The 26,917-nt window shown below is 36.4% G+C and overlaps 1 protein-coding gene across 1 annotated transcript in view; it reads left to right on the top strand.

Moving 5' to 3' along the window:
• Positions 1-4,380: 4,380 nt before the first annotated feature.
• npffr1l2 (neuropeptide FF receptor 1 like 2) overlaps positions 4,381-26,917 on the top strand; it is a 73,391-nt gene continuing 50,854 nt past the window's right edge. The window contains exon 1 of the mRNA NM_001171697.1: positions 4,381-4,635. The gene's annotated coding sequence lies outside the window, so the exon portion shown is untranslated. The remainder of the gene's footprint in view (positions 4,636-26,917) is intronic.

Here is a 26,917-nt window from a genome sequence, read left to right as displayed (position 1 = left end):
TGTGCTCAGTCTTTAGACCTGTTAAATCTGAATTTGAAAATTAACCAAATAAAATCAAATGTTATGATATTATAATGGAACAGATTATTTTAATAGGCAACCTTTGAGTGTAGGCTAATAAATACAATTAATTAATAAAGTATTTTTTCCAACCCCTCTCCCCCGGAATCTTTGAAGAGAATTGTAAATGAGACCAGTTTGGGGGGGGGGGGGGGGACTTTTTGAACAATGACAGTTAGTAGGCTAATTAATTTAGGCTAATGACTTTTTGAACAATGACAGTGAGTAGGCTAATTAATTTTAAATTCACATGCACTTATATTTTAAACCATTAGACAATTCATCTTGTATTTTTTCATTTTATGAGTAAAAAATTATAAATAGATCTACTCCAAAAAAAAACAAAAATAAAAAAACATATTTTTATTTATATATTTATATATATATATATATATATATATATATATATATATATATATATATATATATATATATATATATATATATATATATACACATACACACACACTTTATTAATTTTATGGCAATATAACATTGGGAAAAAGACAAAAAACTATATATAAAAAAAGATGCCATATACACAGGGCCAGATCAATGTAAGGCCAGGTGGGACTGAAGCCCCAGGGCCCACGGAAAAAGGGGGCCCTTGATTGGCTGAATAATTTATTTGCGCTATGACGCAGTAAAGGTTTTCTTGTGTTATGATTTCTCTAGTCAAAAATGTGAAGTAGTCCTTTCAGTTCGCTGCTGTTCAAAAACAGTGATGCTGGTGCTAAACTGGGGGTCAGAGTGGCTGTAGCCCAATTAGAATATTGAATAGCCCTGGTTTCGTTACCTATATCTGTGGATCAGATGTCCTAATTTTTCCAGGAAAGACCCTTTTTCCACACTACCGCGAGAACCGACCAGTTAAAGGCTAACGAAGCTCGTCGTAGAACAGAATTCAGTCTTCATCAATGATACACTTACATGTAGTAACAGTGACTCATAACTGAAGTGCAGTCTCGGGTGCACAGCGGTTACAGCTGGACTCAGACCGGCAAGCGCCCGTACAATCCTTCTATCACTTAGACAGTGTGTGAACAAATCAAATAGTCTACACAAGCAGTTTATAAAATATCCATCGTTGCAGAGTATCTATCTCAAGTAAATACACTCCATTATGCTTTACAGTAAGTCTAAATGAATCAATTGGAAAGCAAACTTTTTAAATGAATGTTTACTTTGCCCATTTTACAAAAACAACAGTAATAATATAGAGCAATTACATATTGGCGCTGGCTTTTATTAGACAATAAATACATCTAATACAAAAAAAATACATATCAATAAATAAATAAACAATATAAGGATGCAAGCCTTCTGTAACTCAGAAGACCACAATAATTTTGGAAATTAGATGCATGGATAGTAAAGATATCATATGATTAGGGATTTATGGTCATCTAAAAATCTACAGAACCTTTTTTAAGGTAACCCCTATTTAAAGTATTTATTATAAAGCACTAATTTAGGTATAGCACTTTTTTTTTTTTTTTTCATTTTGCTGATTTTTGCAGCCTGTTTGAAGGTTGGCTTAATTTTGTATGCTTGCAGGACTATTTTAATAAAATATAAAAATATATATAATAATATAATTTAAGTCAAATTGTGGAAAATTAGATAATAATATTAATTGGTAAATTATTATTAATAAATACACGAATAATCATAATAATAATCTAGCCCTGCATATACAGCATTGGTTTAATGAGTTAAATTGGTCTCTGATATCTACATATTAGGTTTATGGCTTCGGGAAGTTCAAAAAATGGTTTTATAAATGGTTTTAAGAGAAACTGTTTTATAAGCTCATTTATTATTCCATAAAATACCAAAATTCAGAAGGTCCATGATTGACCATATTTTGGCTAGAATAAAATCAGTTATAAATTTTTTAAACACCATTTTAAAGCCAAAATTATTAGCCCCTTTAAGCTATATTTTTTTCAATGGTCCACAGAACAAACTGTCATTATACAATAACTTGCCTAAATATTCTTGCCTGTCTAGTTAATCCAATTAACCTATTTAAACCTTTAGATGTAATTTTAAGTTGTATAGAAGTGTCCTGAAAAAGTCTAGTTAAATTTTATTTAATGTTATTTTGGCAGAGATAAAATAAATCAGTTATTATCATTCATTCATATTCTTGTCAGCTTAGTCCCTTTATTAATCTGGAGTCGCCACAGCGGAATGAACCGCCAAATTATCCAGCAAGTTTTTAACGCAGCGGATGCCCTTCCAGCCGCAATCCATCCCTGGGAAACATCCACACACACACTCATACACTACGGACAATTTAGCCTACCCAATTCACCTGTACCGCATGTCTTTGGACTGTGGGGGAAACCGGAGCACCCGGAGGAAACCCACGCGAAGGCAGGGAGAACATGCAAACTCCACACAGAAATGCCAAGTGAGCCGAGGTTTGAACCCAACTGAGCCGAGGTTCGAACCAGCAACCCAGCGACCTTCTTGCTGTGAGGCGACAGCACTACCTACTGTGCCACTGCCTCACCATCAGTTATTATAAAAGAGTTATTAAAACTATAATGTTTAGAAATGTGCTGAAAAAAATTCTCTTTGGGAAAAAAAACATACAGAGGGGCTAATAAATCAGGAGGACTAATAATTCTGACTTCAACTGTATATATATAAACATTTGCTGGAACAAGGAAAAAAACACGTTCTTGAGCATATTTCCTAAATAGGACCAAAATTTTCTTAAACTCTAGAAATTCAGATTTTTACCCTACTTTAAAAAGAAGAGGACATCACAAATCTATTGTGTCGGAGTTGGAGGTTTCTTATCCTTCCACCTAAGCAATATTAGTCATTTGGCCTGGAGCACGACAATGCAATCAGATTGTCTCTTTGTAGGATTATGTGACAAGGGAGTATTCCCAAAACAGACAAGAAAGTGGGCAAGGAAAGATAGATGTCACCAAAAAAAAAAAAAAAGAAACAGAAAACAGATATAGTTTCAAAAATCATGCCCCAAATTGGCTGGGGTAGATTTACAGTGATTATAGTCAGGATATGCTAAAAGTGCTTTAAGTGCCTAAGGTTTGTTCAATTACCTTGAACAGACAAAAGAATTTAATTCTGCATTGGACTGATTCCCAATTCTCATTTGAAATCCTTATTAAATCATCATTCCACACAGATTTTATTTGGAAAATGGAACAATTGAGGCCAACGTTTTTATAGTAGAGTATTGATATAAACCTGTTCCAAATGTGTGGGCCTCTAAGTAAACAATCGAACTCAGCTAGAAATGAGGAACATTTTGCGCACAAAATCAAGAATTTGGATAAAACAGAAAAGCTAAATATTGAAATGTTTGCATGCCTGCTAAAATGAACAGGAAACCCCCTCATGATGTTAGTCCTATATATCCTTAATAGCATGCCAGGAGAAGACTTATTCCGAATTATAGATCGATTAAAACAGGATTAGAATGAAGGGGAGATTTTGGAGGTATGAAAACCAAAATATAGTCTCATTTGTTTCAAAATTATATCATGTGGTGAATAGTATGGTGGCTCAGTGGTTAGCACTGTTGCCACACAGCAAGGTCAATGATTTGAGTCCCGACTGGTCCTGTTGGCATTTTTGTACTGAGATTGCATGTTTCCCCTTTGTTTGCGTGGGTTTCCTCTGGGTGCTCCACACAGTCCCCACAGACATGCGCTATATAGGTCAATTGGTGAACTAAATTGACAGTAGTGGGTGAGTGTGTGTGAATGAGAGAGTGCATGGGTGTTTCTCAGAGGAAGGACATCTGCTGCATAAAACATATGGTGGTTTATTCTGCTGTGGCGACCCCTGATGAATCATCGATCATGACCACTGAAGCCGAAGGAAAAATAAATGAATGAAAGTGCCGATCTTACAAGCAAATGTTTAGTGAATTTGTCAAAAGGGATTAAAAAGTAACACAGAGTAATAAATGTAAAGTTTGTAAATATAAATGCAAAGCAGGTTCTATTCTATTCTATTCTATTCTATTCTATTCTATTCTATTCTATTCTATTAAAGAAAATTAATTAAGAACAGAACATATCGAATGAGGCGACGGTGTCTAAACCAGTTAATTAAAGGCGTAGAAGAAAGTACCGGTGTTTGCAGAGGACACAGAGCTGCCCATCTCTCTCTCTCTCTCTCTCTCTCTCTCTCTCTCTCTCTCTCTCTCTCTCTCTCTCTAATCATGTGGGGGGTGGGTGCAGCAGACGTGGCGTGGATGAGCGTGCAGGGGCTGAGAGAAGCTGTGGATATGATTGAAAGGGTTCTTCTGCGCGCGCTACTTGTTGACTCAGAGCTTCACCGGGAGCGCAGAGCGCATCATCGGAGATGCCAGTAACACGACGTGATCTACAGCCGTCCTTCAAGCTCTCTCAGCCACACTAATTCATTTGTGAAAGTGGAAACCAAGGAATCTTACACCCCATTGACCGCATACTCAAGAAATTGTGTGTTTTTAAAGCCACAGTTAAAAGTAGCCGAAAGACGTTGACTTGCAGTGCGACGCAAGGGGCAGAGGAGAGGAAAGTGTACAGCGCTCGTTTGCAGGTAAGTTTTGATCGTAACGATATTTTTTTATCTGCTTTCTGTGTAATGGGTTGAGGTATCGTTTTGTGATTTAATTAAAGATAACTTTGCGGGGACCATAAATTAAAAAGTTGTAGAGGTGCTTCTTTTCAGGTTAATTGTACTTTTTAATACACTTTTTTAATACACTACAACTTATTATTACATGGCTGACCGCAGTTGTTGTCAACATTAAGGCTAGTCACCTACAGTAAAAAGGCTACATAGGCTAGTTTATATTTTGAGCTAAGCAATGTTATACTATACTTTTAATATTAAAAATACTTAGAATTCTAATTAGCTTTTTGACACAACAGTAATACAAGGCTTACCTGCAGAATTGGAAGTAGAAATCTTGGTCAAGCTGATTATTATTGCAAACACATCTGTTATTCGGGTTAGCGTTCACTAAATGAAAGCTCCCTCTGATGTCTGATTTAGTTTCCTGCAATATGTGCATATTTACATATTTAATGAATCAATTAGCTGCTCTACATGAGACATTTCATCTTTTTCCAAAAAACAAAAAATACTCCTCCTTGCGTTGGAGATTAGAAAACATATTTTTATTATGATCCGCACCAACTAGTTTGAAACATTTGGCCAAACATTTTCATATTCTACAATCGTTGTAGGAAATGTGCCTCAAGTGCGAATGAAATCAATTGAATCAGGCAGGAACACATCAATATTGCAACCATAGCCTTAAAGTTTTTATCCATTGCCTTAAGCATTATTTTGGTACAGAGATTTGTGTTAGAGCTCTGTCACTCAGACTAAGCATGCAAGCCCTATGAAATATTTAATTTAGACTTTAGAGTCACTGACATAACAAAGCTCTCATACCACCATAATTAGTGTTTCGCATTCCATTTCCATGGGTTACTGTAAGACATTAAACGGCATCGCAGTCTTCAAGGCAGCTCTGCGCGCAGCATTTTGTACAATGAAAAGCATCAAACTTTCTAGTGTGCTTCCATTGGATTATGAACTCGAAAAAAAAAAATACAAACAAATTCCTTCGAGCAAATCCCAACATGGCTTTTTAACAGCAAATGAAAATGTTCAGCTGTGCAAAGTGATGCTGTTGCATAAATGGTTTTCAAATAAATTAGATGAGGTTTATGGTGTAAATGAGGTATATCCAGATCCACTTGAGTTATGCTTCTGTGAATTGATTCTGAAGGAGGAAGCAGATGAAGTCAGGAATGAAATTTATATTTCAAGCAATTGATATCACAGTCAGGATCTGCCAGACTAATCAAAAGATGAGAGAGAGCTGCAAAGAGATACTGATACTTCAGCAGAGCTTCTGTACAAGTGGCCTTGGAGATGTTTGAAATGAAATGGCAACAGCAAGGAGAAAAGAAAATCAAAACCAACATGTTATCTGTCTTGTGATTTTTTAGATAAATGTGACATTAACATATGATACAGGAGTGGTCCTCTGTCACCATAATACGGCCATCTGGTGTTGTGAATAATGTCCTAAACCCTAGAAAAATGGAGCGGAAACGGGTTTTTTGGTCTAGAATGGTACTCCATGCTGATAAGAGATGCTGAGTGTCATCCAAGCATTGAGTCCTTGGACTGCTATGCAGATCTTATGAGTATCAGTCAGAGTGGAAATGCTGAAGCAGAGGGCATTGCAGAATGTGTCAGTGATAAACTACAGAGCAGCAAATTATGCGCATAGGTTGAAAGTTGCAGTGAAATTAGCACATGTTGACCTTTGGGGGGGAAAGGTGACACAATAGACAGCATTAAAGGCTTTGCAGCGAAATTCAGGGAAATTTCATTATGAAAAGAAAAAAAAAAGGTCAAAGTAATCAATTTTTAGGTCTACAAATTAGGGCTGCACAATATATTGTTTCAGCATCTCTATCGAATGTGTGAATTTTCAATAGTTTCTGCTAGTTGGAATTATAATTAACCAGGAACCTCATTGCAAAGTTCAACCATAATAAAGTGAAAGATTTCCTTTTCCATATGACTATATAAGATTTCAAGCGAATTGAAACCATTTGGGCACAAGAAATTATAAAAAAAATGTTAATTATTTATTGGCTTTAAGATTTAAAGGCTTTAAAAAGATCAATTGTATTGAATAATTCATGTATTTATGATGTTGTTTTACATGTGATTTTTCGATTTCTGTACCTCTATACTGTGAGTCTCTGCTGTTTCTTTCACTTATATCATTGTTCTGTTGTATTTATCTGTGCTTTTATGTGCTTTAATATGTGGTAAATGCAGATTCACTCCCATACAAAATAATTCCCACAAATAGAGTTGTCATTTTGTGAAATTACACTTTATATAGCAGGAAAACAAAATAAAGCAAAGTCAGTTTTCCAATAACATGCAGCTTATTATTAAAAACCAACAAGTATTTATTTTTACTTATTTATTCCATAGTTTTATATTGAATTAATGTATCTAATGTAAGACAAATGTGATATTTATTTCCTTCTTTGACTCAATCGCAATGCATAAAGTGAAAATAAAAAAATTAAATGAAGTGAAAATTAGAAATAAAACTGATTTTTCCAAGACAAAACTTAACATTTTGGAAAATCTATAAGCCAAAGAACATGTGTTTTTATTAATGCTATTATTATTATTAGGACACCTTGAACCAATGTACATAAACCATCACCAAGGACACATGCATTTGTTATCTGATGTTTGCTCTGTCCTGACTATTGAGAGAGAAACAATGAGTGCTAGCCAATAAATTGCAGAAGGAGAGCAAGAGAATCAACAGACGAAAAAAAAACAAACAAACAAAAGGACATCAAACTGGTGCCCACATCTCCCCAAACACTCCCTCATTCATATTTGTTCTGCAGCCTGCAAGCCCTTTCTCCGAGGTGATTGTTGACATTGTTAAAAGTCAACACTTGCGCTCTATGTGTGTGTGCTGCATGTGAGAATATATTTGGGCATGTCAGGGCGGAAAGTGATCTTGTAATTGATACGCTTTAGCTTGTGCACCAACACAACAAAAACAGGAAAGTGTTTGCAATTTGAATTTGGAATAGGATAAGATAGTAATGCTTGATGCTGGTGGATGTTATGTTCTCAAAGAAAGACCACAGATCACATCATGATTTTATCCCAGATCTTTTCTTGTGAACTGACATTTATTGAAGACTAATCTTGTCGAGTGGAGGTGGATGAAGTTTAATAAGTCCTCTAATCATTTCAGTCTGACCTTATGTGTCACTTGCACATTTCACTGCATAAAGCTTTGTCACAAATTATATATGATTCACTGCTTGCAATAGTAAAAGTACAGTATTATTAAAAAAGAAGACTATTTTGGTCAATATTGTAATCATGCTTAATTAAAAGGATTATGAGTGGGTGGTATGAGCCATAGAATTTTTGACTGATTTATTTAAAGATGCTGAAAAGGTCACGTTACATGATTTTACTCATTTCCACATAATATTAAGCCTTACGGGAGAATGAATGCAGACTGCTGGAAAGGGGTGTCTAACTAATCATTTTATTCATAACCATTGGAGGCCATCCCCAGCAGACCTAAGACGTCAACATGATGTCAGATTGACGTTGTACCCCAATGTCGTGTGACCAAATATCAACGTCTAATTATGTTACCTCTTGACGTTGTGGGGACTTTACTAATTGACGGCTATCAGGCTTTGGTTGCCATACCTGACAAATAAATGTCAGTGTTTGACATCAATATGACATTGGTTTAAGATGTTGGCTTGACGTTGGATTTCCGTCACTTTCCAACATAACCTAAAATCAACCAAATATCAACGTCTAATGATGTTACAGCTTGACGTGTGGAAGTTACCAATATGACCGCTATCAGACTTTTGATTTTGGTTGCCATACCTGACAAATAAATGTCAGTATTTGATGTCAATATGACAATGGTTTAAGATGTTGGCTTGACGTTGGATTTTGGTCACTTTCCAACACAACTTAAAATCAACCAAATATCAATGTCATTTGATGTCACTATTGAACATCAAAATAACGTTGTCCTTAGATGCTGACTATTTTTTAGGTTGTCTTTAGATGCACCCTTTTTTAGGTCACCTGACGTCACAACCTAAATTTAACCTGATATTAATGTCATAATGTTGTGCGGGCATAATTGAAAAGAAATTGAGATTTTTTTTAGGAGAGCATTAATAAATATTTCTTACTGAAATCGTGATCCTTCGTAATTTACCAAAAAATGTACCCTGAAAAGGAGAGAAACAATAATACAGTCAAAACAATATCAAACAGAAAAAGAAAACCGTGATCTGGATTTGTGATTTAAATTGATTTCGTCAAATATTGCCAAATGTCTTTTGTATGGAGCGTCTTTTGAAATTACAAATTGGATTTGTGTATTTTAAATCGTGATTTGAATTTACAAATTGGATTTGTGTATTTTTGAATCGCCTTTTGAATTCAAGAATTAGATTCATGTATTTTTGAATCGTCTTTTTAATTTATAAATTAGATTTGTGTGTTTTTAAATCATATTATGAGTTTACAAATAAGATTTTTGTATTTTTAAATTGTCTTTTGGATTTACGAATTGAATTTGTGTAATTGTCTTTTGATTCTCTGATTTGGATTTGTGTATTTTTTAATCGTCTTTTTATTCTCAGATTTTGATTTATGTATTAATAAATTGGGTTTTTAGCTTACAAACTGGATTTTGTATAGGTGGATTGTGTTGTGTATTCATGAATTATATTTTGTAAATTTATTACTTTTGAGACTGATCTGTCTCCATACTTTTGGTATATCAATTATATGTATTTTGACAATGCCACTGAGGAACATACTGTTGCTTCATTTTAAATGCATTGCCCAAGAATAAAAACTTGAATCAACCTTGAATCAAGACTGAACAAAATCATGGAAGAGTATGTTTCACAGTATATACATTCATAAAAGGATTAATAATATTCGTTCGTTCACAAAAATAAAAATAAATAAAAAATCTACACAAAAAGATCACATCAAAACAGAACTACAAAGGCTTTGTTAAAGTGCTTCTAGAAATCATGAATTATTCTTTCTCAAAAAGTTCAAAAAGCAAACGACCAACTGCCCGTGCAAACATGTTTAAATTGCAGCACATTCACAAACAACTCTCACCATTCTTTTATACACACAGACATTTTTAAACGGTTGTCAATGGAGATGCTTTTGCTGTCAGATGGTGTTGTACCGGTAGGAGATAACAAGGCCGTGCTAACCAGCCAAAACTTGATCCTTGCTAAAAGCTCATTTAAACTCTACAAGATTACAATAAAATACTAATTATATTGACTTTCCACAAAAGGCCACATGCTTATTTTTTTCAGGCTTTGTCAGGCTTTTGTGTTGTGTTGAGTTTAGGTGCATTCAAGGGATAAAAAGTGTCCAAATTTGTGTGGATAATTGGCATATGCTGTTTTAATGTCAGCATTTCCCACAGATATAACAAAAGCCTCTACTCGTTAACATGGCAATTATAGTTAGATGTTTTCTAGGTGAAAAATAAAACATCTCTGCTCAATCATTCAATATTTGATGGTTAAGAAAATTGTGTGTTTAGGGATTTACAGTGCACGTGATGAGGCATTTTCTTTTTTCATTCACTGACCTGAATCAAATGTGGTCATCACTCTCTCTCTCTCTCTCTCTCACTCTTTCACGCACACACACACACAGAGACAGACAAGTAGGTGAGAATGCAGCTCATCACCTTCTCTGGTGATGACACAAGCCATATGGCCAGTCATTATTCTTACCTCCTCAATTCCAAGCTTCTTCCTTACCTAAAAAAAAGATTAAATAATTTTAGCTATCACTTCAAATTATTCGGAGAATGAAATGGGTCATTGAAAATCTTTAAAGACATCAGAGTCAGCTGAAATCTATTACGTTGAATATGACTTTTTTTTTTGCACAAGATTTATGTAAGAGACAATCCAGTGCAATGCATGCAGTAAACAATGGTAAAGAATTAGATTATTAAAGAATGAATAGTCATTGTGTCATCTTTTTTCAACTTCATTCCAGAATGTGTTCTACTTTGAAATGCAATTTAAAATGATATTCAATTGAAAAATGTAATCTCTTCATTGAAATTTGCTTTAATCAAAGCTCTTGATGATTCCTAACAAGCCATTATTTTTTTTTATTATTTTAATATGCACCTAGGAGAATTCACAACATTACACACACTATATATTCCTATATATGTATGTGTGTATGTAACAAATAATTGATATTTACCTTTGCTGTGAAGTATTTTCTAATAATATTATGAACCATAGTCAATTCAACACTAAGTTCACGACACCTAAACACACCTCAGCAGCTACACAACATCATAAGACGGTAATATTAGGTTAGATCATAGGTTGTGATGTCAGGTGACCAAAATTCGATGTCTAGCCAGCATCTGAGAATGTTATTTTCACATACAATAATGATTGCTAATTTGTTTAATTTTATGTTGTGTTGGAAAGTGACCAAAATCCAACGTTGAGCCAACATCTTAACATTGAGTCCCTATTATGTATTAAAAAAGGTCATATATTGGTTTTGGGAGTCTCCAACAACAGGCTGAGATGCATGCAAGGTCAAAAAACACTTTGATTGTCTTATAATATGCATTTATTTTTACCTAATAATCCCAACGACTCCCATATGATTTGTTCAGCAATTAATTTGTTCCCAAACCCCTCCTTAGCGTGATGCTAATCTTAGCTGTTTGGTCCACTTACCCAGTTTGTTGTGACTGGTTGATACATTGGTTGGTACATTTAGCAAAATATAGAGCCAGTGTGCAGGCAGAGTGTATGTGTGAGCCCAATGCAGGTGTGCATGAAAGCAATGCAATTAAACACCAGCATATTGCTCTATTCTTAACCATAAGTAAAGCAATGACACACATTCAGTAATGATGCACACAGTGGCAATTTTGAAACTTGACTGCCACACGTATGTAGGGAAAGCTGACGGTGGCTATAGCAATGACTAACGGCAGAGGATCGCAAGCTCACATACGCACTTAAATCTGCAAAGAAAGTGGCACGCGTCACATTCTCAATGTGGTTTTAGATGCGATATGAGAATACAAAGAGTTAACCAGATACAGTACCAGCTGCATGGAGCAATTACATGGAACAAAACCCAATAAAATACATATTTTGCAAGCTAGAGAAAACAAGGAGGCAACCATTTTAATCAAAGACTGATTAAGTTTCTGTCAAGCTCTGACAACGTCCCATGCACCGATAGTCTTTCCTTTTCATTGCTTTAACAAATGGCAAATGAATCCAATGTTTTAGGGTGGATAATTACATTAATCAACAGAACATTCATTCATTAATGATCACTCATTGTCAGTCATGATCAGTCCTACACACTAGAGCTGTGAGATTAATCGAAATCGAATCGCGATTTGAAACCTTGCGATTATATAGTTTCCCCCACCCAGAGCAATTGCATGACTGCTTTCTCTGTGATAGTCTCACTAGCCAATTGAGTAAGCACACTTTCATTCTGCCCAATCAGAATTGCGCAATTGAAATATGCGGAACGCCCACAATAAAACAAACAAACAAACAGTAAAGCACAGACAAGTGGGATGTTGGTGTCTGCCGATTCAGATGAATTAATAGGCGAATTAATGTCAAAGAAAAACAGCACGTCGGTAATATGGGAATATTTTGCTTTCGAAGTCACAGACACTGAACAAAAACAGATAATTTGTAATAGCTGTCGCAGAATTGTTGCCACAGCACAAGGAAATACAACAACCAGCACCTAAAAAAGCACCACAGCTTGCTATATGAGGAGTGTCTTGTTAAAAGTCAACTGAAGGTACTGTCTGCGACACTCAAAATAGTAGCTAGCAACAGCAAAGGAGAATTTCAAAGAGTTGTTAGCAGCTGTTACACCATATGAAAAAAAAAAAAAACACCAAAAAGGCACCAGGAGAGAACTAACGCCATAACTTACTACAGTTATCTCCAGAGAAAAAATAGTGTTTAATTTCTATAAACATATTTAAATAAAAGTTGGAGTTAGTTATTATCTTTTCAGTTTCTTTTTAACTAACACTCACTGCATTTTAGCAGTAAGAAGCTACGATACAGAACATTAAGTTAAAGCTTGACTACAAAATTAAATTGGAAATCAAATCGAAATCCCAATATCTTTTTAAAATATCACTATTAGACTTAAAGATTTCAATCGGATTTAAACATCAGCTGGATGTTTTCAAATACTTAGAGCTGTTTTGCTCACTGCTTGGAAGGAAATTTTCAAAACCCGTAGTAGAGGCTTTTTACTGACATTTATTCGTCAGGTATTGCAACCCAAATCTAACGTCTGATAGACATCATAGGGGTAAAAACCACACAACGTCATGCTGTAACATCAATAGATGTTGATATATGGTTGATTTTAGGTTGAACGTTAGAAATTGACGTCGGCCTGATGTTAGGGTTTTGACATCAACCCAATTTTTGTTTCTAAACAAAATGCAACATCCCTATGATGTTAATCTGACGTCATGTTGACATCCTGTGTCTGCTGGGATTTTTCAGATGTTGTATTTCTTCTTTTCGTAAAATTTATTTTTGGCATTTTTTGCTTTTATTATGAAAGGACAGCAGTGGTTGGCAGGAAGCAAAGTTGAAGAAAGACTTGGGGATGGGATCAAGAAAGGTCTGCAAGTTTGGACATGAAGTCAGGATACCCACAGTGCAGTTGCACTTTGACAGCCTACTGACCACCAAGCTAGGTGTCAAGCAGACGAGAGTTAATGTCGAACCCTGTGTGTTTGTATGTGTGTGTGTATGTACACACACACACACACACACACACACACACACACACACACACACACACACACACACACACACACACACACACACATACACACACACACACACACACACACACACACACACGCACACACAATCATTCATTGCAGTCTAAAAATATACCATTCACTTGAATGCCGACAACATCAAAAATTGATTTTGCATCTAGTCCATCCACTATAGGAAACATCATAATAATCGCTTTATTTATCTTTATTATTTAGCTTCATTTATTTGACACAACCCTATGCTCAACTCTGTTACAGGCAGTTGTTAATAGAAGCAGATTAGGGCCAAAAGAGTTTAAATGTGTGGAATTAGATCATGTCAACATGCATTTGGTTGTCAACAACCACGTCAACAAATTAAATAGATGCCAGTGTGACAGGGCTTATGGTCTGGAGGCAGTGTAATTTATATGAAATAAATGCTTTGTTTAAATTTATAGGACTTTTTAATATGTTGAATCTCCCAGACTGTCAAAATTATTTTAAATAACGTGCAATCTTATAAAACAACAGCTTTGCAACAAAAGAAATGTATAACTTTAGCACCATGCAAAACACCCTCTAACCTGTGCTGAATAAAAAAAAAAAAAATTAAACAATGAATTGAATTTGCAAGTAATTTGTTGTCCACAAAAGGCTCTGACCATGACAGAATGAGAGCTGGCTTGGGTCAACCCATGAATCTCATTTTCATTTAGTTGAATTGTTGGCATTTCTTTGAACTAAGGTCAAGAGATGCATATTAGCGAGGAAAACATTTCCTCGCTAAGCAATATTGTTCAATTTTAAAGCTTTTTTTAGTGAACATTTACTCACCCTCTGGTTGTTTTTTCTTTTGTGGAACACAAAAGATGCTTTGAAAAATATTTTCGTCACTCTGTCAGGCAATTACAATAAAATGGTGCTTTTCACAATTCTAGAAATAGGTAAAAGCACTATGGCAACACAAGGACAGTCAACCATCTGCCCATTCATAGTTGACTTCCCTTTCATTAGACGCTTCCTCCAGGTCCACCGGGGGGGGATCCCAAGGCATTCCCAGGCTGATTTCTAAGCAGAGAGACATCAAGCACTTCTCAATATTCTTCCTTGTTTCCTCGCCCCTCCATCCTCCATCCTATGACCCGGAAACCAATCGAGCTTGTAGGACATCTCAATCCTCTAATTGCACCATGAGGAGGCGAGAATCGGGGAGAGAGGAAGCTTCCTGAGGAGGCATTAGCAAGGAAACATCAGTCAATCCTTTGCAGAAGTGTTTTATTGACTAAATGACGTGGATGTAAATTCTCCTCCTCCACATCCCTGCCAATAATCACTTACTAAAGTTTAAAAATCAAGCCATATTAAGCATAAATTAATTGTAAACGGGGGTTAAATATCAGCAAATCAAAACATGGAAGCAGCTTGAAGCGGAAAGCACGAGTATGTCTGTGTCTGAAGTATCGGATCAGGTTTTTGTATCGGCAGCTACTCAAAATCAAATGACTTTTGAGAAATGATTGACCGGCGGATTGGTGCAGTAATGCAGTCAATGTACCAGTCAGTTGTAGTAAAGAACGAGCTGAGCCGAAAGGCAAAGCTTACGATTTACCTGTCAATCTACATTCTTACTCTCACTTATAGTCATGAGCTTTTGGTAATGACCGAAAGGACAAGATCTCGGATACAAGCAGCCGAAATGAGTTTCCTTCGAAGGGTGGCTATAATGGATAGGGTGAGGAGCTCTGACACCCGGGAGGAACTCGGAGTAGAGCTGCTGCTCCTCTACATTGAGAGAAGTCAGCTGAGGTGGCTCAGGCATCTGTTTTAGATGCTTCCTGGACGCCTACCTAGGGAAATGTTTTTGAATTGTACTTAAGGACAAAAAAAAAAAAAAAACCCTGATCGGGACATCTCTAATCTCTAAGACAAATGTAGTTACTTGTGGCGGTTGAAATTATTACAATGTATGTAATTATGTGTTATATAAAATAATCAAGGCAGCTCGGTGATACAGTGGGTAGCACAATCGCGTCACAATATAAAGGCTGCTGGTTTGAGCCCCGGCTGGGTCAATTGGCATTTCTTTGTGGAGTTTGCATGTTCTCCCCGTGTTCGCGTGGGTTTCCTAAAGCTAAATTGTCTGTAGTTTATGTGTGTGAAAGAGTGTATGGATGTTTCCCAGTGATGGGTTGCAGCAGGATGGGCATCTGCTGCTTAAAACATATGCTGGATATGTTGGCAGTTCATACTGCTGTGGCAACCCCTGATTAATAAAGAGACTTAAACGAAAAAAAATGAATGAATTGAAAAATCAAGACATGCAAGCAAAATCAGTAATGTACAGTTTTCATTAAATGACGATGCTTTAAAGTGATGCTAAAAGAATGGAGGAGATATCATTTCACTACATTAAATTCTGTCCTCGCATCTTTTCCTTGCATTCTTCCCTTGAATCCTGAACTGGAACTGAGAAACACAGAATGGATGCAAGTAAAAGAAATAAGAATGCACAAAATAGAATTAAGAAGCTTCCATGATCCCTTCTCCTAGACCCTCCAGGTGGACGATCCTGGAAGCCCTCTCCAGGTAGAAACAGATGCCTGTGCCTCCTCTATTGGCTTTTCTTAATGTGGAGCTCCAGCAGTGGCTTTACTCCAAGCCCTTCCCGAGTGACATAGCTCTATTTCTAAGGGTACACGCTCCCACCCTTTGAAGGAAGTTTATTTCGGCCAGTTGTATGAGTTATGACCATATAGGTAAGAGTATGAATGTTAATTGAGCAATAAATCAAGAGCTTTGCCTTTTAGCTCAACAGGCAGGTATACTGACCACATTTCTGCTGCCGCTGCACTAATTCTTCTTTCAATCTCATGTTCAGTCCTTCCCTCAAGTGCTTAAGTGAAGTGCTTCTATTATCCTCATTTGTAACATGTGGCTTTGAATAAAACCATCTGCTATGTAACTAAATGTAACAATGAACAATGCTTCTTTACCTCGGACAAGAACTGGCAAACCAGTCTTTTTCAGTCGAGAAGCATGGCCTTGGACTTGGAGGTGGTGATTCTCATCCCCACCAGACAGGACAGCTGTTCAACTTACACCATGAACAAGTCTGACATTTTGTTGGCAATGTGAACCAAACTCGTGCTCCATTCATACAGAGCCCTTAACAGAGCACTTTAGAACCCATTCCCCAGAGCCCCACAACAGAGTGCCATAAGGCATATGGTCGAATGCCTTCTCTCAAGAAACACATGGATTGGTTGAGCAACATCCCGTAAACCCTTTAGTACCCTGGCCTTACAGACTGCTACTCATCGCAAATAGATAATGGAGGCGAAGGACATGGTGTTCTAAATAGCTATGTTTGCATCCAAATATGCATATTATGATTCTGATAAACTTGTTAATTTTCCATCAGCCCTGCCTCTATGAATGGACTCTTAGAATGAAAGGTACTCTGCACTGCTGTTTGACCTATAAGCACAAATTATATTGAGAGACCTATGCCTGATCCAAAGAGAGGGTAAACATAGCAGATGCGTTGAGGAGGCATAAGCAAGCCCACAACAGCCTTCCACCTCTCTCTACAGCAGAAGAGATTCCAGCACTTTTCAACCAAAAAATTGTTCCAAAATAGTTTGAAATTAGCATACCTAAAGGTGCCATATACTGCAATGGTTCAATAAGTTAAATTGCTCTCTACATTGATAACTACATAGTAGGTATATAGCTTGGGTAAGGAAAAAAATCTCCTGAAACATCTCATTTATAACTCCACGAAATGTTCTATACAATCAGAAGGTCCATAATTGACCATATTTGGAAACGAGCTGTGTTCTGACATGCAGCTCTCCCAGATACACACACAGTATGATATACGCTGAATATGAACAATAAAACAATACTTAATTTATCAAAAACTATTTTAACAAACAAAGTAGATGCCTAGTTAAATATTTTATCTTAAGAAGTGGATGTTTATTTTACCTACATGAACAGAGTAAGCTCTCTAATATAATCCCATCAGAGTAACGTTAACCTATTTTGATCATGAGATCTGTTGTTAATAAAGGCTAAATTATAACTAAGCTCGACAAAAGAGACTGATAGAGATGTATTGTGTTGTATTTTAAGCTATGATGTCAAAGAAAACACAGCCAGAAATTAATATTAACCTCTGCATGAACCGATGACAGTTACCGATGACTGAGTGATTTGAAGTGATTCAGCAGTCTACATGCGTTTGTTTAAACATACAAATCAAATCTCACAATAAATTAACAGAGCAAATGAAGTTAACTTGTTAACAAAAGTTCAGGGTTCCTTATCCAATCACTTATCTCCTAAACTTATTTAAGGCAGATCAGCCCTCTAGCATTGTTTATCTCATTTTGTCAAACCCACCGACCCTCCCTCCCTCTCCTAGTTTCCCATTAACAATCCTTATAACCCTTTCTTCCTAGGCTGAATTGGTAAGGTCCTAATCACTTACCAAAATATTACACGATACCTCCTCTTTGAGTCTCAGGGCATTGTGGTAGGATGCCCAATCAACCTACCTACTCGTTAATTTTTTGCTTACTTTCATTCCCCTTACCATGCCTTCTCAACCTTACATCCGTACAGTAAAGATTGCCTCAAATTGTGGCATAATCCATGCTGGTGAAACATACCTTATGCCTCTTCAGAGTGGAGCTGAATAAATTTATAATCTGTAATTCTTGCATTTTGTGTTCTGACGCGAATTTGAGCATGTCTTGTGCAATTGTTGCTCAGTAACATAGTAAACAATCTGAATCTCCCATTTTCAAATTAAAAGTCCCACATACATAGTGACATACATAAACTTAAAAATAGCCAAGGGAGTAAAATGATCATTGAGGTCTCTCTCAATGGCTTATCAAACACAGCATGTGACATGCATATTAATGATACCAGAGCAACATTTCAGTCTGTGTTTTTGCCAGTGATCTGATTATGCAGCTGCTTGTCAGGTTTAGATGACGCAGAACCCAATGTATAATATGCAAATGATGAGGTGTGGCCCATGAGTCACGCAACAGTCTGCTTTGTGTTCTGAATGGCATTTTGTCCACCAGGGTTTTACACTTGTTTTAAACAAATTTACTTTAAAACAAGAAAACAATGGTGTCTGAGGCTCACGGTATGGCCATTTACGCTTACTGACCTCTTATTATTCATCCATGCCTATACACTATTTTCTTTTTAAGATACCTTTAGAACAAAAAAGTGACTCCAGTGTGGGCTAAAAATAACTTCCATTTCAATTTCTAAAGCTAAACTAGCATCTGTTCAAACATGTTTATTGTGTGCATAAAGTAAGGGTCAATGTAAGGGTCAAATAAAAGAGCACACCCAAAGCCTTAAAGCAAAACCTGCTTCATATTACAAAGAATGAAATGCTGATCTCAAATGACTCAGTAAAAAATCGTACATTTAACAAACTCAAGTCAACCTAAGGACAAAAATGCTCTTAACTTTTATTCAGCTGGCTGAAAAGAAGATCAAAAGAAAATATTGAAATCTAAGCATAAAGACGATCGTGTTAAAACCTGTTAGTGAACTCAGAAAAGCAAGATGCATTTTATTATGTAAGCTTGCTGTTGTGGCAATGCTGAATCTGAGAGAGTGTCACTTTCACAAACTCCTTTTTATTTTTACTTTGCACAAGGTAAACTAAGCATAATCAACAGTTGAGTTGAAAAATATTAAGCGAAATATGTTGTAAAGTAAATAAAGCACACATTTTCTTAAATAATAACTAATCTTAGCACTTAACTAAGATTCAATTAGATATGATTAAGCTTCTGTTTGTTTTCTGAACAACATTTGTTTGCAATTTAATCATATAAATCATGTCATGCTTATTTTATGTCCTATGTTGCATTGATATATTTTTGGGAACAGCCAAATACATCGTATGAGGCAAAATCTTTCATGAGAGATCTTTTAATAAGACATTTGGTAAATATTGTTCTGTAAATTTATCAAAATTGATTTTTATTAGTAATATGCATTGCTAAGAATGGAATTTGGACAACGTTAAAGGGGATTTTCTCAATATTTAGATTTTCTGAAATCTCAAATTAAAGATGTTTAAATAGTTGTATCTTTGCCAAATATCTGTGTAAAGATCCTTCTATTAGTCCTAAGACAGAACTAACAGTGTGAAGGGTAAATGCATGTAAGCCTTCTCTCGTGCAGCTGTAAACAGATGACTCCAATTTATAATAATTAAAATTTATATTAATCTAATTCAGCTGATCACCTAATAGGTTGTGATTTAGCCTAATTTACATTTATTAACCTAATAATTCCTTATTTTCATAGTTTACTCGAAATGCTTAGAGTCAGTATGCTAGCTAATTACATCTGCTCACAGACACAACCTCGTTAGTTCTGGTTCTTCTGAAGTTTTTTCCTCGCAGCTGTCACCATGGCTTGCATGGTTGGGGATCTGTAGAGCTCTGCATCGATGGATTTGCTCTTCAGTGTTTGGACTCTCAGTAGTAATTATTAAACCACTTAAACACTGAAAACTGAACTGACACGATTTCAATTTATGATATGATCTTTCATGTGAAGCTGCTTTGACACAATCTAAATTGTAAAAGAGCTATACAAATAGAGGTGAAATAAATTCTTAGATAGATGATTAAACTGTAAACTAATTTCCTTTAAGTAATATTAGTACTTAGGTAATATTACTACCTACTGCGCCACTGCATCGTCTCAGGCAAATATTTTCCATGCTAATTCACATAATCAAACAAAATAAGCCAATTCAGAAATCTAAAACATCAATTACCCAAAGATACATTTAAAAGTTAAAGATATAATACTGTGTAGAAGTACGTTGCAGCATGTAAGTCTTGATGCAGAGATGCATACACTGCAACAGGGTCTCCTGACCACAGGATCCCACAACACATTTGAATCTTTCCCTTGAATACTCAAATTACAACAAGCCATCATAAAATATGACAATAAAAGCTACACAAAGACCCTTGTCTGGTCATAAGTTAATATGAAGATCATTTTCACTGAAGTGGAGAATCTGGCAATGATCTTTTTAAAGCCAAAACCCAGATCAACATATACAAGTAAAATTCTGAAATATTATAGTGAAATTAAGACCACTTTACCAATCACACAGAGACATTTAAAATTATACCAAACATAAATGTCCACAAGATACCAAATTGAAAACTTAAGACCTTCTGTGTGGAATGTGAGTGAGCTGCTCTGGGTTGCATTTCTGAAAACCATTATTAGTCACAAAGGTTCCATAGTTTGTTGATTTGCCGTTTCCTAAATCCATTGCTACAAAAAATATTCGCAAACTGCGTCACAAACTTGTACACTTGCAACTACACTTCTACAACGGTAGTTGGGAGCATAGTTCCTGCTTGTGTTTTATTGCCAGTTTTCCCCCCTATGCCCTATTCAATTAGAACGTTCCACATTTAAACTTGGAATTGTAAAATAAAGCATTTAAGTCATCTCTTTTCCGTGTAATTTTCTTTCGAAGATTTTTTAAAGTTCAGTTTTAGTAATCTACATATTGACAATTGCGTTCCCTTTGCAGTGCATTTTGAAAACATTTATGCCATTTTGAACACAGAAAATAAATGAATAATTTGGAAGTGCTGATTCACATCCCAGCCGCGTCACAATCGGCAGCAAACCACCCCAGTGCATACTGAAGATCCCTGTTTGATGAAGCCAACCAAACAGCATTGTCTGCGAATAACAGAGATGAAATCCTGTGGTCCCTGAATCAGACCCCCTGAAGCCGAAGGCAGAGCCTTGAAATTCTGTCCATAAAAATTATGAACAGAATTGGTGACAATGGCCCTGCTGAGGCCATGGTGCTCCACTGGAAAAAGGTAATTTGCCATCTTCAGGTTGGAGGAAAGTCCAAAATGAAGTCTTGGGGTTTTGTTCACAAGTGAGGGAAGGATGGAACTTGAGATTGACTGGCGGATTGGTGCAGTAACACGGTCAATGTACCAGTCAGTTGTAGTAAAGAACGAGCTGAGCCGAAAGGCAAAGCTTTCGATTTACCTGTCAATCTACGTTCTTACTCTCACTTATAGTCATGAGCCTTTGGTCATGACCGAAAGAACAAGATCTCGGATACAAGCGGCCGAAATGAGTTTCCTTCGAAGGGTGGCTATAATGGATAGGGTGAGGAGCTCTGACACCCAGGAGGAGCTCGGAGAAGAGCTGCTGCTCCTCTACATTGAGAGAAGTCAGCTGAGGTGGCTCAGGTTGCAGTCATGTCCCAGGACGCGCTAAAGGGACTATGTCTCTCGGCTGGCCTGGGAACGCCTTGGGATCCCCCTGGAGGAGCTGGAGGAAGTGTCTGGTGAGAGGGAAGTCTGGGGTTCTCTCCTAAGACTGCTGCGAACGCGACCCGGCTCTGAAAAAGAGGTAGAAAATGAATGAATGAATGAATGAATGAATAATAATTATAAATTATTAATAAAAAATACTACTACTACTACTACTAAAAATATTATTTTTTTAAATAAGAAGTATTTTTTTCGTTTCTTAATAAATAGTCTTCTGTAAATAACAACAGTTAGCAATTTTTTTCACTTACAAATATGAGATTAGAATAAAACTTAACTTTTTGTAAGTAGTTTTATATTTTAGAACAGAATATGGAAAATTCATAATATCTGTATATATTTCAGTTAATATGGACAGTGCATGTTTTTACCAAAACTAGCCTATATTGGATTAAAAAAAATAAATAAAATGTCTGTGTGAATAAACAACATTTTTTTTTCTCTAAAGAAGTTGTTACTCCACCCTGTTTAGAGCATCCTTATGGGCATTTTATGTTATAACTAACATGGTTCAAACAATGGATCTACGATTTTAGGGAAACATTGGTCTCTACATCGCCCTTTTTAAACGATGCATCATACTATGATAGTTCAGCCTCGAGTTATGTCGTCATTTAGGAAACACACCCCATGTAGAAAGTAATGTAGGGGGCAGAGAGAGGGGGGCTCAAGCTGCATGATCGACACAGTTGAGCAACTGGTTTCCTAGCTGATCTTCTTCTCAGATTAGATTACACAATTTACCTGGAATTCGATAGCAGCTCTTGGGGTCTAATATTATAGAAACACTCAGCCATCCTCAAATCTTAATGAACCATACATCAATGTAGTTTATTTATTAAACTTTCATGTGATATATAAATCTCCAAAATTTCCAAGAAGAAAATAAAATTTACATTGATCTGTTTCTTTTAGATTTGATGAAAAATGTGGATATTTGTTCTGAAGATGAGTCTTATGTGTTTAATCTAAAGGTACATACATATATTTACAGCTTCATTATTTTTGCTTTGTAACAAAACAGGTCCAAAAAAATAAAAAGTGACTAAATCATTTGCGCTTGAATAGAACTCTTGTCTAGCAGCTAAACAATCAAGCGTGAACAAACATACAAACAAATGTCTTGAGCAGTGCCCTCTTGTCATTTTACACCCTAGGCAATCACTTGTTGTGTACTGCAATGCCTGGCTCCGTGTTTGTGTAATTTTCAAGATGGCTTTTGTAAATGGTTTCTCTAAGATCTCCAAGGGAGCCGTGACAAAACAGCGGCTGTTTCTTGGAACCTAGAGTCTAGTCCTGCAGGCTTTCTTCTCAAAGTGGCCCCCTGACAGTCCCATCAGAAGCTGAAATCAGAATGTGACATTTTATCCTGTAGGTCTGATGTCTGCTAATATACGAGAGTCAGTCTTTCAGAATGGTAAATCCCAAAAAGCTGTGATGTGCCTTGCTGTGCATTCTTTGATAAATCTGGCTTTTTTTGTTGAGACCCCTGAGTGCAGCATTATTAATTCTGGACTTCTTGCTGTTTATTATATGCTGGCTGGACTTCAACTCCAGTAAGTCTGAAGCATTTCCTATGAATCACAAAGCAATATGGACGAGAGGCCACAGGGCAGTTTTGCCACTCGCTAAGATGATTGATCAAATTCTCCAAAGATTGCAATCAATCTGTACTTGAAACAGCACAAATGTGTTTGAAGTAGTAACATTTCATTTAGTCTTTGAAAATAGTTTTGGGTAGGGAAATGGACAAAGAGTGAGCACTTTACCATAATATACACAATATGTGACCCTTTCTGTGAAAACCCAATTCATTTTATTTTGATTCAATGAAAACTCCATGTTTCCCAGAGATGGGTTGTGGCTGGAAGGGACTCTGCTGTGTAAAAAAAAAAAATGTGCTGGATAAGTTGGCGGTTCATTCCGCTGTAGCAACCCCAGATTAATAAAGGGACTAAGCCGACAAGAAACAGAATGAATAAAAACTCCACGAAAAAAAAAAACTGTATCTTTAAAATATCTTTAATAATGACTGAGGATATAATATATTTAAAACGGCAAAACATTCATTCATTTAATTTCATTTCAGCTTAGTGCCTTTATTCATCACAGGTCACCACAGCTGAATGAACCACCAATTTGTCCAGCATATGTTTTACACAGCGGATGCCCATGCAGCTGCAACCCATCGCTGGGAAACATTTGTACACACTCATTTACACACATACACTACGGACAATTTAGCTTACCCAACTTACCCATAACACACATGCTACCCAATGCACCACCAAAATATAGTATGTGCCACATATCAAATTAAAGCTAAGATTGTCCAATTTCCACTGATATATGGCACATTTATGAGGAAATCCATAAAGTTTACATGTGCAATTCATATGAAATGAAGGTCTAAATAGCATAGAGAAACAATAAAACTATTGGGGGGGGGCACACTAACAGGCAGGCTGACACGGTGGGTCAATGAATAGCACTGTTGCCTCACAGCAAGAAGGTCAATGGTTCAAGTCTGGGCTGGGCCAGTTGGCATTTCATGTGTGGAGTTTGCATGTTCTCCCCATGTTTGTGTGGGTGTTTCCCCCACAGTCAAAAGACATGCGCAATAGGTGAAAAAAGTGAACTGCTGAGAGTGCAGGGACACTAGGGACTTGCCAAAAAATGGACCGGCCCACTGGGAATTTTTCCAGTCCTCTTGATTAGCCAATCCAGGCCTGGAAGCAAACTTCCAATATTTGTTTTGTGCTCAAAATAGTGTTGTTAAATTGTTACTTTACTTATTTTACGTGCATTTTTGTGCACAATTTAAAAATGTAAATTTAGTGCTGTATTTCACTCACTATCCTTCAACTTGCTGTATATAAACACCTTGATATTTAATCTATCAATTACTGTAATAAACAGACAATGGCGTATTTTTGTAATTGTCATAGCTATACAGCTTTGATGTACTTTTTCTCTGAAATATATAACGCAGCTTTAGCCACAGTTTCACATAGTGGGTCACATATTTATACAGCCAGTTCTGGCCTTTCTATTGAACTTCTGCAAGGCAATTAAGTGACCTGCTTTTTTGTTCATAATTATAATAATACATCTTCTCGTGCAAATTAGGGGGTCATTAGACACAATAGGATCTGTGTAAAGGGATATCAAGACAACAAGGTCCCCTAACAATCAGTGTTCATTCAGTTACCTAGCTAATTGCACTGAACTGATTATAGGCAAATAAAAAGAAGTTTTAGCAGGTATTTGAAAAGAGGAGATGTTTCGGGAGACATTGTAGAAGTGAGTTCCACTTGTCTAATTTGCCTCTGAAAAGACATTTTATTATGTTCTTTTCCCAACCTCAGTGATGGAAATGTGTGTCTGTTATGGTGAGAAATTTCACTTTGGGTGTATCTGTAAATGCATCGTCACACAGGCTGATTGTGTGGGAAAGCTGCAGTCACTTTAAAGCAGATTAACTTATGTAAATTGGCTATTGATATGACAATTCTTATTTGAGAAAAGGAGGAAACAGTTCAAAGAACTCTGTGGTAGTTTTTATATTTCTGGAATATCAAAGTGAGGATTATACGCTTTCCGAAGTGTCCCTATTGTGCTTTTTCCAATTTTATCTTTAATGCACATGTAGTTTGAGAAAGTTTTGAAAAATCAAGTACACAACAAAAGCTGAAAGAAAGAATTGATTCTGAACTGCCAAGATAAGTCATTAGCATTTCTAGTGTCACATCCATAACTGATCTATTTAGATTCATAACAAATTTGCATAATGGCAGCCGATGGTCTTCAAACAACGTCTGCTTAGACTCTCAAACACAGCTGGTTTGTGTTTTTCGACATGATGATAAGACAAAACATTTATTTTAGTGGAACACTTCAAACCGAAACTGCCAAACGAATCTCTAACATGCGTATCTGCACTCTGGTATTTTTAGTGGTGACTAGTCTAAATGCATTTGATTGTCCATTGTGTTCATAAGTTTGGCTGATATGTGAGCGATTGATTGATTTGTTGAACAGCTATTTCGTCAAATGTGTCATCAGCAGACTTGGGGTCCAATTTATATGGCAAAATCAATGGCATTACTGTGCAGTTGACTGCCAAAGACATTTTCAACCTGTCTAGCAGAATTAAAATGAACAAAAAGTTGCAATTATACTGAAAAGAAGCAGAAATTTTCAAATATATATACATTACCTGACAAAAGTCATGTCGCCTATCAAAGTTTTAGGAAAAGCAAATAATAACCTCACTTCTAGTTGATTATTTGGTATCAGAAGTGGCTTATATGAAAGGCAAACGCCTCTAGATTACATTTATTTTAACAAAATAAAATACGATCATGTCTTGGTTTTTAGTTATTTAATTAGGACAGTAAGGTCTGACTTTGGTGAGACAAAAGTCTTGTCACTTAAAAGAAATAATGTACAGTATAGAATATAAAGTCATGGTGCAGTGGAAAAAAATTAATAAGGTTTATGACTCCCATGAGTTTGGAGGACTGCATCCATACATCTTTGCAATGACTCAAATAACTTATTAATAGTCATCTGGAATGGCAAAGAAAGCGTTCTTGTAGGACTTCCAGAGTTCATCAAGGTTCTTTGGATTCCTCTTTATTGCCATCTCCTTCATCTTACCCCAGACATGGTCATTAATATTCATATCAAGGGAATGAGCTGGACAATCATGGTGCACTTTGACCTTCTTTGCTTTCAGGCACTTTGATGTGTAGGCTTAAGTATGAGAAGGAGCGCTATCCTGCTGAAGAATTTGCCCTCTCCTGTGGTTTGTAACGCCTGTTTCACACCGCAAGCGTCAGTGGCGCGTGAGCAGAGCGTCAGCAGCGCGTTTGCCTTTCACACCAGCTGCGTCTGCAGCGCGCAGCTCTTCGGCAGCTGCTGCAGAGATCAACCTATCTCTGTCTATTCTATCTAGTTAGCCATGTCTCTCTATATACAAATACACCTTTTAAACTTTTCATCTGCACCAAAGCCCCCT

The sequence above is a fragment of the Danio rerio genome, chromosome 5 (genome assembly GCF_049306965.1).
Source record: "Danio rerio strain Tuebingen ecotype United States chromosome 5, GRCz12tu, whole genome shotgun sequence".
Classification (NCBI taxonomy): domain Eukaryota; kingdom Metazoa; phylum Chordata; class Actinopteri; order Cypriniformes; family Danionidae; genus Danio; species Danio rerio.
The sequence above is the reverse complement of the archived record's forward strand: the minus strand, read 5'-3'. Positions and strand labels throughout refer to the sequence as shown.